The sequence below is a fragment of the Epargyreus clarus genome, unplaced genomic scaffold (assembly GCF_041222505.1).
Source record: "Epargyreus clarus isolate Ecla_fem2 unplaced genomic scaffold, WU_Ecla_fem_2.2 ptg000005l, whole genome shotgun sequence".
Lineage (NCBI taxonomy): Eukaryota > Metazoa > Arthropoda > Insecta > Lepidoptera > Hesperiidae > Epargyreus > Epargyreus clarus.
Window position 1 is genome coordinate 13,180,776 of NW_027332213.1, and position 16,520 is coordinate 13,197,295.

The following is a 16,520-nucleotide window of genomic DNA, read 5'->3' on the forward strand; positions in this document are numbered from 1 at the left end:
CTTTTATAAACTTTACGACTCTTGTGGCATCTTATATTTCTGTAGTTTAAAATTACTATTTTTAATTTGATATCAAAAATATAGTTTATACTTATTTGTTTATTTTGTCAATGAATCTTAATATTTACTCAAAATTATAAAACAAGCGTTGCCTTTATTTATATCTCCGATCCGGTACTAGTTTAAGACAAAATATTGTAACTGACAGTTTGTAAGTGCCGCCGTTGGCCTTAACAAAATAAATATATTTCATTTCATTTCATTTTATATCTAATTCCTAAAAGTCACCTTTCAGCTGGTCTCATTAAGCTGTCGAGTGGGAAAACACTGCTGATGTACGAAGGGTATACCTTTAGTCTTCCGACTGACGTGATTCGGGGTCCAGCTGGCATGAAGTGCTGGAGGTGTACTGGCCGGGGGGCGCAGCGCTGCAAGATGTATGTACACGCCAACGAGCGCCTGGAGATCGTGAAGACCTTCAACATCCATACTCATGGACCCCCGAAGTACGCTCTCACTGCGTGCGGGTTTCATGTCAAACTATGACGATGCCTATAACTATTGACAATGATGATTAGCTCAAACCATATAATAGCAAAATAAGGTTCTAAAGCAAAATACTCGATCGGGTTTGACATAAGGCAAATAGCAAATTATGGACACGCCTATGAATAACATTGAGCCAATCAGCATAATTCGCATGCGGATTATTTTTCGCATGGCTTTCTTGCGTGTACTTAAACTAAAGCTGTTTTTTTGCACTCGATGATTAATTTTGTAAAGAAAATAAAATAATACATTGATATTTGTGGTTTGGTTTTAATTGCTGATATTGTACTTAATTTATCTCGTTTATTATTAACATGGTTTTATTGGAATAACTTCAAAAATAAGCGCCACTGTAATTTCGGTAACATTCACCGAGGAACTTGATAGCTTTAAATTATATGGGTGAATTACGTTTTGGTTTTTGTTGTCCATGGTTTTTCAGATTTTTTGTTATTTAAACTGGAGGAGACCATGATTTTATTAATAATGGACGTTAGTCGAAAAGTGACCGCACAACATTCGATCAAATCATCCACGATTTTGACTTATGACTGAGGTAAATAAATTCTATAGTTTTCTAGGTAACTGTTAATTTAATTAAAATTGAATTTATTATTAAAAAAATGATTTTATATTAACTGTGAATCACGAAGTGTTTTTTTGGTAAACCCAGTTTGGTTTACCAAAAAAACACTTTTATTTTATCTGAACGAATTATTGTAATTGATACAAAATATAGGTATTTTTCATTTAATGACTATAAATTAGGAACAAAATACCTAATGGGACAAAATTTAGCCTATTTTTAGCCTGTATTGTTTAATGACAATATTTTCACTAACCAGGAGTTTTTAAGTTTTTCTATTTTTATTGTAATAGTAGTGATTAAAATTGTCGTATTTTTGTTTGGTAAAATATTTGGCACTCACGACAGACATTTGTACTTCATCACTTCAAATTCTTCAAATTTAATTGATTATTTATTTATTTAAAATGCAAAAATATATTTTTTACAGAATCTTGCACATTATAAAAAGTTGATTCACTTATTTATATAATAACTTCTTACTATATATTATTGGTTTTCAATTAACATTATAACTAAACCTTTCTGGCTTACTCGTAGATAGCTAGCAAATAATACGCACCGATGTCATTTGGTTCCACTACATGAACTTAATTTTTTTTCAGACATTGAATACTCATTTATCCCAACCAAGCACGGAAAGAACCCTCTACTCTTAGTGGAGAATTACACTTTTAATCAAGTAAACAAGTACAAATTCTACTGGGCTTGTTCAGGAAGATCTGCCTGCCATTGCACAGCGAAAATTAAATTCAACAAAAGTATGAAGATAATTTCGTACGATTCTATCCACAATCATCCTCCTCCAGAGTTCTATCTGGACCCACGGGGACAGTACGTCAAAGTTGGCGGTGGGATAACCTCACACTATCGTAAATAGTGTAGTTGCTATGCTAAGAAGTTCCTTATTAAGTTTTTAATATCCAATGTTGTCATATATGAATTAATTAATTTATTACTATTTTTATTCGGCTCCTCTGTATGGTCGATATCCGAAATTCGAGTATTTCCGTTGGATTACTCACAGGTGTGGTTCACTATAAAGGAATAGTAATTCGATATCTAAACAGACTATATTTACTAGTGTTCTAAACCCTCTGAAAAATAATATTCGATAATTGTTTTATCGGATAATAAGTGACTTTTAATTTCGTTACCGATTTACAAAGTAGACCTTATCACTATACAAGAACAGGAGTCAAAGGATCAAGATTTTTAGTAATGTACATATAGTTATTAAATTATTCATTCGAATATAAAAAAACTATGAGTTTGTGTAGTAATCTAGGTGTTTATTAATATTTAGTAAGTTTAAATTAATTGGTTGCATTTTTTTATCCATCCGCCTAATTTCTATTGATGAAAATAAGACCAAAAAGTTCAATTTTATATTGCTGACTGCTTTAAATTTTAGATGAAATATAATATCATTAATGACGATGTATGTGTCGGTGTAACGCACAATTTTAACATGCTTATGTTATGTACAATATAATAATATTTTATGTAAGTATAAAATAACGATTTTCTGCATTTAATAATTCCATAAGCCTAGAAATTTATATCAATTAGTATTGCTGTTACTTATGTAGTTTGATGTTTGAAGCCAATGAATACAAGTATTCATCGAAATTATTGTTTTCTTTTAAAGTATTTTTAATATTATTAATAAACGATATTATTTATATCCGCCTGGTTACAGTAATAAGCTGTGTTGTTTTTCGAAGGGAATTGTAGGTAGACACTTACACGAGGCATTCCCACTCAGTCCTTAGGGGTTTCACCCAAATTGTGACCGACCACGGGTAGACCTTCAATACTAGTAAGGCTAGATTGATGTACGCTTGAGGCGACTTACTATAAAGAACACTAAATGCTTCTTTTTAAATGGCTTTGCTAATGTAACTTTCATCTTAATTGGTTGTTTCGTGTATTTAATATATTGATCTAAAATATAAAGGAATAATTGAATGTACGATAGTGTCCTATTTTATTTCAGCTTTAGAATACAAGTTCATCCCTACCACAAAGGGAAGGAACTCACTTTTGATGATAGAAAATTACACCTTCAACAATGTAAGCAAAACTTTCTGGGCCTGTTCTAAAAGATTGTCACGCAAATGTAAGGCAAGAGTTAATTTTGATAAAGATAATCGTATAACATTTTACGATACTACACATAATCATCCACCTCCTGTGTACTGTTTTACCAATGAAGGTCTTTATTTAAAGATAAGTTGAAGAGTTCATTATAATCTGGAGGATCATAGTTCAACAGATGACAGAAAATTAATAAAGGTAGTATGAGTGTTCAAATTGTTGGAGCATTGGTGGATGTGGTGTTTGTCTATGTAATACATATCCGACGGGTCCTACGTAAACTGGTGCAAGTGCGTTTTCACAACTTTACAGTAGAGCGATTTGAATGTTCTAATGCGTGTAACTTTAACATTATTCAACGTACATAGTTAAAATTAAAAAATGGTATAATTGAATCCTTTTGAAAAAAAAACTGCACTATACGTGAATAATGTTAAAGTAACACGCATTAGAACATTCAAATCGCTCTACTGTAAAGTTGTGAAAACGCACTTGCACCAGTTTATGTAGGACCCGTCGAATAACAATACGAGTAGTATAGGTACTGAATTTGCATAGTGTAAGACATGCTTACTGTAATTGCTGTTACTCTCCTTGGATTTCTGAAATATCCCTAGATGGCTGCATCTAGGGATATTTCTAAATTCAGTGCTATGATAAAGGTTATAACCATTCTCCGCCACAATTATACATAACTCGTGGGAGGTATATATGAATATATTAAAGTAAAATACTAAATAGGGAAACAATTACATACCTCCCAATGAATATATTTAATATATTTGTTAAAATATAATATGGCGAACACTTTCATGTCTATTATTTTTAACTACTTACATAAGTATTTTTTTCCATCAGTAGTAATTATCACAATATCAAATACATACTGGACATCTATACTGGATAACATAGTGTACATGTATTGTTATTTAAATATATTTTTATTAAAATATATTTATTTTACTATTTCTAGAAGTTACACTGGCAAAATTACAGAAACAACTCAAGAAAGAAGAAAGATTAGCTAAAGACAGGTTACGAAAGCGTACACAATACAGACAAATAAAAAAGGATCCTGAGACGTACAGGGTTAAGAAAGAACAGGAGAGAATGAAGTACTTAAAGAAAAAGGAGAAGAAAAGCATTCTTAGCATTAACGAAATGAGTCCTAAATCACAATGGGAACAGAGAGAAAGATGGAGAAGAAATAATTTAAACAGAAAACCGAAGCAGACCTTAGACGCAGAATTTGGAACCTTAATGGACGATTTAATTAGGTTCCAATAAATTTCTCCTGAATTATGTAAACCCGTCAAAATCATTTCGAACCTAAACTACTAAAATGTAGCTTAAAGTACATAAATTAGTTTAAAAGAAACTACCTTCGTTATAATACTATATGCAAGTATCAAAAGATTACATCGTACAAACAACATACAAATAACTGGAAGATACTTCAAAGAAAGATTGGATCGGAATTAGAAAGGTTGTGGAAAAAAATATTAATTAATCTGTTGTTTGAGAAGTTTAGAAGGTGAATGAATATTAAAAAAAACTATGTAACAGACATAAGCACAGACAGAAAAAAGATCTATATATATATTATCTATATATTTATTCCTATTTTTATTCAGCTTTATCTACTGTTTCGTCTGATACAAATTGTGAATTCTCATTTAAGATTGGAAAGTATTCTAAACTTCGTCAATGGTAGGTGCATAGTTGACTTTTTAATCTTTCAATTTATTTGAAAAAAGTAAGAGAAATCACAGGAACAAGATTTTTAATCATGTGGGGTATAATTTTTAAATTATTTATACTTCTATCTAGGTAACCAGTAATTGATTGGTTTAAACCATGTAAAATTATGTAAAGTTTGATTGTGTTATTATTTGTACCCATCCGCCTAATTTCTGTTGATAACAGACAACAACAATTCAATTTTAATTTGCTATTTGCTTTAAATTATAGATAAAATATGTCATGTATATGCCATGCATGTGTTTAATATACCTTTACAATATAATTATATGTATCTAAGTGTAAAATAATGTTTTTCTGCTTTTTACTATTAACCTATAAATTTACAGCAATTAGCGTTGCTATTACTTGTGTAGTTTCATGTTTTGAAGTTATGATTACACATATTCGTTGAAATTATTGTTTTATTTTAAGTACATCTTTTAATTTATTTAGGGTATTTGTCGTCTTTGTTCTCTTTATTGTAATTTGTGGTAAAGTCCGAAGTTTAATTTTGGAGATACTATAAATATTACACACGTAAATATTTTCGCTTCATAACAACAGTGATATGCTCTGTTGTATTTTAGTGTCAAGGGAGGAGTTAAGGTTAAGGGAAGGGAGAGGTTAAGGTTAAGACACTTACACGAGGCGTTTCAGCTTAGTCCTTAAGGGTATCATTGAACTATTGGCCGACTACAGGTAGGATTTCAGTTAGGATTGATTGATGGGTGGTTGAGCAAACTTACCATCAGGAAGAGTGCATGTTACTTTACAATTTAGACAAATTTTGCATATAACCTAAAATTTGATCCATTGTTTTGCGCTCTTAAAATATTGATCTAATATAAAAGGATGAATTTTTCAATTGAGCCTTCATGGTCAAATCCAAAACTATAAGAAATAACTAAAGTGCTGAAAGGAATTACGAGGCCGATTATAATAAAAACGAAAACTGCATAAAATAAATATAATACAATAACAATTTTAGACTATAACGGAGATTAAGGAGAGTTTATATGAACTTTACAATTTTTTTTAGAATTGGACTACAAATTTATTCCATCGGTAAAAGGCAAACATTATTTGCTCATGTTAGAGGACTATACATTTAATCAAGCTCAAATCACAGACCATCGATACTGGACTTGTTCCAAGAAAACCACAAGCAAGTGCAAAGCAAGAGTTAGATTTGATGTAAACGAAAAAATTGTCTTCTACGATAAAGACCATAACCACTCTCCGCCACAATTTTACATAACACGTGAGGGGAAATATATCAAAATTAAAGACTAAATATTGTAAAAAGGAAAAAATACATGGAAAGTACTAAATAACATAAATAATATCGCGCTCACTTTAATTTCTATTTTTTAAGTACTTAGATATAATTTCCATGAGTTCGTTAAGTTGAAGTATATGAAGTATATGTATATGATAATATGTATATGAATACGTACATGTATATGTTTAGCGAATAAATATATAATTTCCAGTTTATTAATAAAATACCTAATTAAGTATGTACCGATACATTTTCATTTTCACTACCTTCGTTCAAGTTCGTTCTGGGGTTTCCTTTTAGTTCTTATAACGTAGTATTATTTTAATAATATTAACCCTCAAAATTAACCCACAAAATAAAAAAAATATTTTGTGCTTAAACTTAGTAATTTCTGTACACTATCTTTGACCACAAAATATTTAGCAACGCAGATAGAGGAGCAGCAGAGGTCATAAAATGTTATTTAAATATATATAATCGAATCTAACTGAATTATAACTCACCGATGCATTTGAAAAGTATAATTTAAAATATTTAAAATAAAATGTACGTTTTTTCATTTAAATATATTTTTATTAAAATATATTTATTTTACTTCTTCTAGAAGTTACCCTGGCAAAATTACAGAAACAACTCAAGAAGGAAGAAAGATTAGCTAAGGACAGGTTACGAAAGCGTACACAATACAGACAGATAAAAAATGACCCTGACACATACAGGGTTAAGAAAGAACAGGAGAGAATGAAGTACTTAAAGAAAAAGGAGAAGAAAAGGGTTCTTAGCATTAAAGAAATGAGTCCTAAATCACAATGGGAACAGAGAGAAAGATGGAGAAGAAATAATTCAAATAGAAAACCGAAGCAGACCTTAGACGCAGAATTTGGGACCTTAATGGAGGATTTAATTCGATTCTGAGAGTTAAGACGTTGAGCACATTTCTCCTGAATTATCTAAACCCAACAAAATGTTTTCGAACCTTCACTCTACAATACAATTAACAAATGAGCCTAAAATAAACTTACCTTCTTCATAACACCGAAAAATTTTATATGGAAAAAAGATGATAACATAAAAAAAACTCTACTAGAACATACTGTCAAGAAAAAAATGATTGGATTACAATCATGGAAAATAATTATTAATCTGTTTTTGAAAAGTTCTGAATGTTTGAATATAAACAATAATAAGATAAATATAGGCAGAAAGAAGAAATTGCAAAAGTGCTATTGACAGATTACCTACATTATTCATATATTTTTTTCATCGTCATACAAATCATCCTACATATAATTATATGCGAAACGATTGTTTTTGTATCTTAGTATATTTGTGATGTGACTGTAGTTTAAATTGTAGAGTAATATTGTTGGATGTATTTTAGTATCTTAGTTATGTGTTTGTAACTAAAATTTTAAGGTAATTGTGCTACTAATTTGTAATTCCTGGGATAGACTGGCAATAAATTGCCATTAGGCACTACTGTGGTATCTTTTATTTCGAAGAAATACTGCAATTAAATAAATAAGAATATAGTAATTGTCTTTTGGGTATATTAATTATACTTTGTTCTCTACGTACTCAAACGTCTTTTCAGATGTGCAATACAAGTTAATTCCCTCAGTGCAAGGGAAGCACCCGATATTAATGTTAGAAGATTTTACCTTTAACCAAGTTTACAGTCGACGTAACAAGCAGTGGTACTGTTCTAAAAGGATAACAACGAAATGTAAAGCACAGGTAAAATTAGATGAAACAGGAAAAATAATATCCTACGATAGAAATCATAATCATCTTCCACCGACGTACTTCGTTACTAGTGCGGGAAAGTATGTGAAAGTAAAGGATTAATTTGTTTTTCATGTTTATAAAGTGTGCTCCTTCAAATAGTTCGTGGTTTTTTCGGTATTGTATAATAGTTCTTGAAGTGTTTTATTAATTAAGACGTGGAAAAAATATGGTAGTGTTGTTGTATAAAATTACCTTCGGATTAAATCACCATTACATGTACATTCATTTTGGGCTCAGACTGCCTTCACTGTTAGTATTTTCCTTATATTTTTTGCACAAGTATGGTCCGCGTAAAACTGCTAGTCCGCTCTGAATACAGAAATGAATCGCGTCGCTATAGCAAATTATATGACTACACCTGCTCGCAACAACTTCAGAGAAGACTAGCAGTTTGGCGCGGACTATACCTTATTACCAATTTAAAGGACGCACGATATGTTTTTGTTTTTTGAATATAATTTTATTTTTATTTATATTGCTTGTGTGATAATCTTTGGTCCCTGCAGCAGCACGTTGTTTTATGCACTTTTAAGATTTTCTTTTTTGATTGGCATAAACATTTATTTTTTCAAATGATGACTTTTATTTACGCGAACTGTCGCTTACACGGAGCTTGAGCGTTTCCATTGTTATTTTTGTAGATTTGTTTACCTGATTTTAGTTTCTTAGTGCATAAATGTTATATGTGTAGATAAGTAATTTCATTCAGTTGTAAGAGCGTTTCAATGTAGGAGTCCGTTAATGTGTATACCATAATTGAATTACTGTCGTTGTAATAACTCTTATTTTTTTCCTTCTAATGAGTATTAAATTAATAAGTGCTATTTTATTGGAATTTGTTACTTACCGTTAACATCCCTTACTTCCTTATAAACGCAAGTGCAAATGAATGAAATGCCATCAATATTATGTTTTGCTTCCGGTGCTACTCCTTCTCATTTCTTTAGTTACAGTAGTTTCCCTGTCGACTGGCAAGACATATCTTCTTATAAATGGACATACCTTTAGAAAAGAGGTTTGTGTCAACGGCGCCACCAGTAGGTGGTGTTGTAACGAGCCTAACAGCAACAAGTGTGACGTCTACGCACATGTCAATGACAAATACGAATTGGTTCTTATCGTTAATTCTCACAATCACGAGCCTATGCTTTATCGACTTTTCCGAGATCGAATAATGTAGCCCCTTCTATTTAACGTTATTTTTGTTAGCTTTTTTTAACATTATGTTTTGTTATCATTAAGGACACGCTGCCTCAATAGAATTAAGTTAGGCGTTTGGCATAATAATGAATAATAATAAGTATGTTTGGTAGCTCTTACAATTAGTATAAAGGCTTGTTATTTTAATTTACTCTGTTAGTTTCGATTAAGTTTTTTTAAATTTCGTGCAATCAAATTCAATGCACTTTTAAGTTATAAGAATCAAAATTATAGATATCTATATTTTTCTGATATTCATTGGAATATAAAATAGTTGACATAAAACAGCTTGTTGTACGTAATTAGTAATAAAGTTAATTTTAAAATATCTGAGGATTTCCTTTATATAATATACCTCGAGTACTCATTGGTGGTGGTAAAACATGTTTGAGCGAAATGAGGAACGTAATGTTTTGTTATTTTTCGATGTATTATGTGACAAAAATATATTTGTGCAGATGACAGAGAACCTATTGAAGAATTTAATGAGGAAACAACTGACGATGATGATGGCAGTGACAGTGAAAAAAATGAAGCCATGTTCATCGAGTCACGAGATGGACAGATTTTATTAGAATTCAACAAATATAAATACCGAAAAGTTTGTGATAGCAAAAACGGGTCCAGATGGAACTGCGCATATAAGAAAGACTGCTCCGCCTTCGTTTATTTGAACAACGAAGACGAAATAATTATGACTAAAGATGAACATTGTCACCGTCCACCGAGGAAAACTGAAGTTGCTGATGACGATAAAGGTATAGAAATATTGTTATTAATTAAATTTCTTATTACACAGAAAACTGGTAGTTTACATGGATATTTCAACGATGTTATATCGTTTTAATTCTTAATATGCGTGCTTTTTAAATTCGAAATAAATCTACGAGAAGTCTAAGTAGCTATACCAATGGAATAAACTGTTCAGGATTGACTTTGCATTTTTATAGACAATTATATTTTCCCCACAGATGCAGCGGTTGTGATCACTTCAAGGAAGGGGAGAGAGATGCTTCTGTTTCATCAATTCACGTACCGTAGGCAGTATAGGACGATGCAAAAGTCTAGATGGGTTTGTTCCACAATGAAGAACTGTTATGCATACGTCTTCACTGACGAGGACAACATTATTGTATCGGCATATGAAGAACATGACCATGACCCTCCAAGATATTATTTGAACCCAGATCATATCCTTGGCGCTCTAAGGGAACCTTTAGTGTCAGGAAACGATTAAAGAATCTAGGTAGAGTTGGATTTCTATAGGTTTTATAATGCAAAGACATATTGATTATGAAAGATTTTGTTTTGAAAATATGACTTAGTTGTAAGTTATATTAATTAACTTTGTGATCAAAGAATGTAAAGTACGACATGTTATCTATTTAGCAACAAAACTAATTAAATAAGCTATAGTGGTGACTAAAATTATAATTGAAATTTAATCTAACTTAAGATATGAAATTTTAATACCTTATATAAGATTCTGTAACAAATAAAAGTTTTAAACTATTTGTTCGTTTTATTTAGGCACTGATTTATAATTTGAAAAGCTGAATATTAAAATTTTAAGTAAGTAGTATTACCAGATTTTTTAATCTGTATTTATTTACGATTTGATAAGAAATATACAGTACAACGTACAACACTACTGTATTATAACATCAGTTATTTTGACAAGTGTTAATACTAAATACTGGAAATTATTTCAATAGAAATGTGACCTTTTATTTCAAAAAAAATAAATAGATATTTATTGCGGTAAATGAAAATATTTTAATTTCTTTCAGCGGTAGAAGTAAAGTCCAAGCGAGGGCGGACACTCCTAATGTACAAAAATTACACTTATTCCAAATATCCATACCCACTTAAGTACGGGTGGCGGTGGTACTGCTCCAAGGTGAAGAACTGTAAGGCCTATCTCATAACCAAAGAAGATAACACCATAATAGGGGTCACAGGCTCCCATGGGCACGAGCCAGCGGTCCAACCCTTTAATTTCAGAATACCCGTGAAGATACCGCCAAACTTTTCAATGCCATTTTGAAAATTCAAAATAAAATAATAATATTACCATGAAGGTAATATATTTTAAATGATTTATTTTATATGGATATTTAACTATACAAAGTTCCTGATCATTAGCAATAAATATTTGGCGTCGGTCCCAGACGTTAATAAGAGGTTTATAACAGAATAAAAGATTTTCTTATAAAATATATTTAAATTCTGTATTATAATAAGTTTAAGAAAAAAGTTCTACAATTGTACCTACTAAATTTAAGGAAATAAAGCTCTATAAGTGTTTTATATAAATAAATGGAAAAATATTTTGGTCCTTCCAATATTGCGTTTTATTTCATTACTAGTTTTCGCCAAGCTGTTAAAACTAATAGCTAAGAAAATCGGTTTACAACACAAGTGAAAAATGTTGTTAGTATATTTATAAATTATTATTGATGTTAATGATAACACCAACTTACATAAGTAGCACGGTTAAAAGAAAGTTTATTTTTATTTCAAGTAACTTGTTGCCTTGTAATCTGGTGCTACAATATTTGTTTTAATTGTTGTGGATTTCAAATCTTATACCTATGGATGGACGCAACGCAAAATATGTAACTATCATGTATATAATATTAAATGCCTTTAATAATATTTACATTAATTTTAATTTTGTATGATATTATAAAAATAAAGCAACACAAAATTCGGAAAGAATTTAATATAATGATCAAGACTTAAAACTACATACACTTTTACAAAATACATTTTTATATAGAATTATATTAAATTTTATAAATACATATATCTACCAAAAATAGTTATTAAAAACATTTATTTTTTAAAAACGCAGGTAGCAATAGAGTATTTTAGCCTTTATTCAATTCAGGAGAGTACAATAAAATTTAAATAAAAATAAAACCATAGTAAAAAGCAGTCTTCAGGCAGTCCGTTTAAATTTTTATAAGTATATTACAATTAAAAGAAATTATTTATTTTGAAATTCGTTAATATTAAAATTCACTTACAGCTATTCAATTTTACATTCATTATTTTATTATGCCTCAAAATAAAACATTCCTTTTTACAAAATAAATAGTACACAGATGTATAGTTCTCCAAAATATAGGTTAAATTTGTATATATAAAGTGACTTTTATTAAAATAATAGAAATATTGAACAAGACAAATGAGTGACAGTTTATGTAAGTATGTTAATGTTACACTTTGGGGATAACACACATGTTTGATCTGTTATCAAATACTTACCAAAAAGTAAAATCTGTCAATTGACAGTTGTTTTGTTGTAAGTTAATGGAAAACAGTTTGATATAACCCTTGTTAATTTTTGACAATTTTGCAGGCAACTGAGTTTACACAGATTGTTTCCATGGTAACCACATTTAAAACTTGATGTAAACAAAAACATACTATCCAAAACTACCCAATGTTCTGCAGTAATTGTTCTCATTCAAAATAATCAATGTATTAAAAAAAAAGAGTACACAATGTCACTTATAGATAATTATAGGCTTTCTTTGACAACTATATTAACGTCTCAAGTAAACTGACATTATTTATTATGTAACTTCACTTGTATCAGTTCCCACTACTTATTTTAAAACATGTTCAAAAAATACATCAGTACACACAACACAACTTTTCTACATAGAATGTTAAAGTATAAACTTAAATAAAAAATAAAAAAACATTTACCAAAAACACTAAATCAGTTTCAAAGGTACGTCTTGAGGTAGAAAATTATAAATCAGTCTTTTTTAAGGTACAAGTTTAAATAAATCAGTTCTTAAAAATTATATTCTAATTTACTTTCTAGTCTTAGTATTAACGTTCAATGAGAAATATATTATGGTTCACATATTTAAGGCAATGTTCCCTGGCATAATAGATATGTGTTTATTTGCCTCCTTTAAACAATTTTGAATGAACCATCATTTCGCCGGTAAAAACCAGGTGGTGGGTGATTATGAGTGTTACGTACCCTGTTGACAATGTTCTTGAAACGATGAAGGACAGTAGTGACATCTACATGACATCCAGTTTTGGTCCTCGATGTGCAATACCACTGCTTTTTGCCATATGCTAGCTTATTCTTTAGTCTGAAGGCATATCCATCGTGTACCAAGAGCATACTCCCTTTTCGTGTTGGTATGAAACTGGCCTCTAAAATAAAAGAATAATATCTCAGTAAATGTGACATAGCACTTTTACAATTACCAATATTTTGGTTTATTACTTAAGCTAAGAGAATAATATTAAGACCATGTTACAAGTATGTTAAAGCAAGGAAGTAAATGAAACAAATGAATATTTTAATATTTTATTTATTAAGTCACATTAACATTAATCACAACAATAAGTGGATCAAAGATATTTAGTGTTATACCTTTTGACAATGGATATGAAATAATCAAAACAATAAAACAAACTTGTAAAATTGCTTTATTTTAGTTTTATAAGTAGTCATGCTAGTCACTTAAGTCGTAATTATAATGATTAGCAAATAAGATATCAACGATTATGAATGCAGCATACGCGGTATTATAACCTCAAAGAACAGAACGTTATTAAACAACATTGCAATATCACATACACATAAAACAAAACTTAACACATTATAAACACAAACTTTAATACATTTCTCACTGTAAAATTGTTAATAATTATATAAAATAACTTTTATTAGCGTTTCAATCTCACAAAAACAAAACATACACGCATGACGCAGGCAATGTTGCCATATGTATTCAAATCAAATCATCATTCAAAAATTCATGAAAATTTATAGTTACGAATAAACAAATGATATGAATTGACTGTGATTCTCAGTTTCATTAAGAAAATCGCATCATTTTTATCTGAAATAACAGTTTACTAATTTTCTTTGAATCTTAGATCGTTACTAAATAAATATCAATAAGTTGCTAATATTCAAATAGCATGGTAATATTTTTCATAAACAATTTTAACATGGCCGCCACATATTTTGTCACTGTCAGTTTAATGTCACTAATGTCAGGCATGCGTAGATTATAACTTATAAGAAAAGCATGCAGGAAGGAAAAGAGGGAGCGTCTACGTCTTATATTTAGTTCTGTTTTTGTGTATTTGTATCAGGCATTTATATATTATGAATGTGTGAATATATTATGACGTGCAGAGTGCTAATTAAAGTACAATGTAAAGGCTAAATCTATCTCTAAGTTCGTTATAGCAACTGAAAGTGTGGTTACAGTTTAGCAGTGGAATGATGTGTTTACATCTTTGAATTTGGAATGTTGGTGTAATTTGTTGTGATTATGGTGATTGCAGACCTTTATTTGTGAATTGTAAAGTTTTAGATATTAGCTGGTTTGATTATTTATTAAGGATCTATAAAAATAAACATTTCCAAAGTTTTACATAAGTTTTATTAGAGTCGATGCTTAATTACACAAACCAATTTTAATTACATGAAATGTTTTTATGATATAAATAATTCCCATGATAACCTGAGTTTTATTTTAATTTATAAGTTCTCTTTCTAGGTAAACTTATGATTCTTACTGCAACTTTGAAAATAAACCATTGGTTGATTATGTATATTGTTTTATTTTCCCTGAAACTTGTTTAATAAGTACTAGTATAACTATGTGTCTTAGGAATTTATAATTAAATTGTATCTGTTTTTTCAGGTATATTCATAAATACAAGAGGAAATTCAAAGTTGTTCATATATCAGAATCACACATTCAGGTTCATGTATAAAAAAGCGTATGGGAGTCAACTATGGTACTGCTGGTATTTCTTCAGTAGATGTTGTCCAGCCAAGTTGAGGATCAACAATGCAGGCACGGTGACGGAGAGCATCGGAAGACACAATCATGACCCACCAACGTGTTGGATGACTCCGGATGGAAAATCATACAGTCTACCCCCTCTTCCCGATAAAACTACTCAATAAAACAATGTGATTATTAAAATAAGTATTCTGAAACCGAGTTTCACTGTCCATTAATTATAAAGAGTGCGTCTAATGAGATTTTTTAATTGGATTGTGTTTGTAACTAAATATAGTTGCTACGTGTACTCTTGTATTAATGTGCCTTAAGAAACATAAGGTACGGATTGTCCTAACTACATATATGTAGACTATATGGCCTAGTATGTAAGAAATGTACAATATAAATTTACTGTCTTTAACTATTATGACCTCTACTTATGTCTTGACGAGTACTATCCCACATTTAATAATGCATTTTTATTTTTATGTGCATAGTTAAGTAGAGGAATATAAAGTGTATTCCATTTTATTGCCATTTATTAGTATGTTACTAACAGTAGTATAGGATTTTGTGTTCATGTTTCTTTTTAATATAACCTTTCTATTATTTCACAGTTTAACTGTTATCTTGGAGATTGTTTATATAAATTAAATAATGTTTAAATTTTAAATAATATCTATGACTATATTGTTTCAAATAATGTTTTCAGCATTTTCTTATCTTGTATTTTAAATGACCAATGACCATATATGATAGATAATTAACAAAATATATATGCGAAATACAATGTATGTACACTCCTTATCCTTAGGTAGGTAGTATCTGTAATTTATTATAACCTCCCCAAACATTGAAATTAACTCTCAAATTCATAGTATGCTTCTTGTAGAAAATAATAATTAAAAATAAAATTGTTTCCATAATTTGGATTATTGTTAATAAATTTATTTCAAGTGATGCCTAAATTGTGTTAAATTATGAATAACTTGCTGATTATGTTGTGATTATACATTATCTATGTCTGTTGTGTTTTTGTATTTTTTGCCTGACCCAATGAGGCATTTCTTTATCATGACGCCTATGTTAAATAAATCCTATATTCTATGTTAGAAGATTGATATATGAATATTAAAAAAATATATTAGTGTCATTGAAAATTGTACCTATATAAACCAAATAAAAGATACTAAGCATAAAAGTCTTTTTATATATTAAAAAATACACGCATTGTAATGAAAAAGTTGATACTAAGCTATGGATATCATACTCGTAGCAATAGTTGACGTGACAGTTGCACAGTTTGTACCTACACTAAAAAAAATATATTTCCGTAAATTGTATACCTATGGTAAGGTTAGTTAGTGCCCAATAATGGCCTTATACAAATTTCAATATAATGGAAGTTACGTTTCAACTCTTATCATTTCACATTAGGAATAGGGTTTAGAAATTGAAAATCTTGTATTTACTAAAACTATCGTTA

General features: G+C 29.7%; 2 long non-coding RNA genes across 2 annotated transcripts; both read left to right on the plus strand.

Annotated features, from left to right (window-relative positions):
• Positions 1-7,854: 7,854 nt before the first annotated feature.
• LOC140757734 (uncharacterized) lies at positions 7,855-9,576 on the plus strand. Its single transcript, XR_012104015.1, has 2 exons — positions 7,855-7,997; positions 8,996-9,576. It is a non-coding gene; the product is annotated as an uncharacterized LOC140757734 (long non-coding RNA).
• A 1,464-nt stretch (positions 9,577-11,040) lies between these two features.
• LOC140757733 (uncharacterized) lies at positions 11,041-16,235 on the plus strand. The gene is made up of 2 exons (XR_012104014.1): positions 11,041-14,575; positions 14,948-16,235. It is a non-coding gene; the product is annotated as an uncharacterized LOC140757733 (long non-coding RNA).
• Positions 16,236-16,520: the final 285 nt, after the last annotated feature.